Genomic DNA, 2711 nt, shown 5'->3' with positions numbered 1-2711 from the left:
AGCATACAGTAGTCTGGATGCAGAATTTGGTGGCTCTAGCTTTTATGCTCTCTGAAATCTATGCGCTCAACAAGACGGACGGACTGACGGACAGACGGACGGACAGACAGACATGTCTCAATCGACTCGGCTATTTATGCTGATCAAGAATATATATTCTTTATGCGGTCGGAAACGTTTCCTTCTGTGCGTTACATATGTACATTCACTTTGTGCACAAATACAATATACTCTATTTACTCTTTGAGTATAAAAATACGGTTTGGTCCATTGAGTGTAGTGTAATTAATATATCTTAAGTTACCCATCCTATCCCAACAAATACTTAAATATATATATTTATTTGCTTCTTGTTTCTATTCTTTATTTTACTTCGACTCGAATCTACTACCGAATCACGTTGGTTAATGGTTTTCTCCCTCCAAAAAAGAAGAAACTTGACAAATAAGTTACGCTTACTTTTGTGGCAAGCGTTTAAAAACCCCAAACACGCTCAGGACCCAAAGCAAAACACATTAAAAGTGACGCGATAACGAAATTCAAAGCATCGAAAGCCAAAAACCAAAGACATAACTTGAGTTTTAAAATACATATAAACGAGAAGGAACGTGTGAGACGCTTCTTACAAGTCACTACTTTTATACCCAGTACTGAGTACAACATCTGTACCTTATCTTTTTGTAAAATTGTACATTTTTTTCTACATCTGTAATCTACATAACTTCTCACACCAACACGTCCTTTTAGCTTACCACTCTCCCCAAGAGCCACATACACGAGGCAGAGTGTGCGAGAGAGATAGTATCTTCAACAAAAATAAGCAGAGGGGAAATATTATGCTGGCAAACCCAACACAAAGATTTGAAAACCGTAGCACACGTGTATTGAGACTGTGATAGCCGGTACCAAAATTACCATTGTAATAATACATTTCCCACTTGTTATACAATCGTTTGTGTCTCTGAATGCCCATCTGAAGACAAGTCCCATTGAAATTTGAATTTTGTTATTAAATTCTGGGGCTGTACTACCACTTACTGAAGAACCCCTGAAAAGAAAACGCAGCACCGATTAATTCAACAGATTTTCACCACTTGTGTTGGTGAAAGGACGGAGAAATTTGGAAACAAATTTGATTCAGTGTTATATCACATGAGTCTTCACATAACAACGAGGCGTCAAATAAGACGGACGGACAGACAGACATGGCTATATCGACTCGGCTATTGATGCTGATCAAGAACATATGTACATCCTTATAGGGTCGTAAACGTTTTCTTCTTGTCTGTCACATTTTTCGACCACAAATACGATATACCCCTTTTACTCTTCCCGTACCGGGTATAATAAACATACTACGGAGTATATCAACTCGGAGGTGAACAGCCATAAACATCGAATTTTACGACGCAGTGTGGTCTCATTTGACATATTGTGGGCTTTACGATTCCGAAATTAATGGCACCATGGCCTCTAGACGGTTAACGAATTGGGGTTATTTGGAGATCTTGGCTTGGTGCCGTACCGGTTTTTTTTTTGTATGCTGTTAAGGGACCCAAAGACGACAGTCAAATCAGTTAATAAGACACATTCTCATTTTTATGGCATTAAACGACGCCAGGTGAGACATAAAATATATATTTACTTAATTTTTATGTACGAGTATGGCACACAGAAATAATTTGCATTGCAAATTGAACAGCGCGTTTGAATTTTTGTATATCTGGTACTCGAAATAGGTTATATTGCATTTGTGGGGAAAACTGGATGTAGGTAACGCACAGAAGGAAACGTTTCCGACCCCATTAAGTATATATATTCTTGATCAGCATCAATAGCGAAGTCTTTGTCAGTCTGTCTTTCTTTCCGTTCGTCTTGATGAGCGCCTGGATATAAGAGACTATAAAAGCTAAAGGCACCAAATTTTGCATCCATATTGCTGGGATATTAAACAAGTGCATTTCAAAATTTTGCCCCGCCCCCTTGCGAACAAACAAAGAGCGAACATCTGCTGTATCCACAATTTTAAGGATCAGATCCTATATTCCTATATCTATCAGATCGATCACCGAATTGAGATTGGATCATTATTATAGCCAGAATGAAGAAATTAATTTTCAGTGGCTTACCCCACCCCTTCCAGCAGCTTTCCTTTTTTTTGTTGCTCATACTCGCTCGCACACTCTGCCTCGTGTATGTATGTGGCTCTTGGGGAGGGCGGTGGGTCAGCTAAAAGGGCGAGTTGGTGTAAGAAGTGATGTGTGTACATGTAAAAGAAAGATGTAGAAAAAATGTAAAATGTACAATTCGAAAAAAACAGGTACAGATATACTTACAGAGTACCGGGTATAAAAGTTGTGACGCATACGAAGCGTCTCACACGCCCCTCGAATTTTTTTTTATTTTAAAACCTTTTTTTGTTCTTCTTGGCTTTTTATTTTGTTTCAAATAAATCGTAATCAACTTTATTTACGATTTGAGGCAACTGCAGTCACATTCAAATTCACTTTGGCAGCTCCAAGCTTAATTAATTTGAAATTAATTTTCCATAGCTGTCTCTCCGTCCTCTGTGTCGGTTACTGAAGTTATGATTCAATTGTATTAGGTGACTTGTTAATTCCACAATTAAGCTAATTAAATGTCTTTCTGTTAAATGATTGAGGGTGGCGATTAAAAGAAGTTGAAATGCAAAGTAAATAATTGTTATTGGT

This window comes from Drosophila guanche, unplaced genomic scaffold (genome assembly GCF_900245975.1).
Source record: "Drosophila guanche unplaced genomic scaffold, DGUA_6, whole genome shotgun sequence".
Lineage (NCBI taxonomy): Eukaryota > Metazoa > Arthropoda > Insecta > Diptera > Drosophilidae > Drosophila > Drosophila guanche.
The sequence above is the reverse complement of the archived record's forward strand: the minus strand, read 5'-3'. Positions refer to the sequence as shown.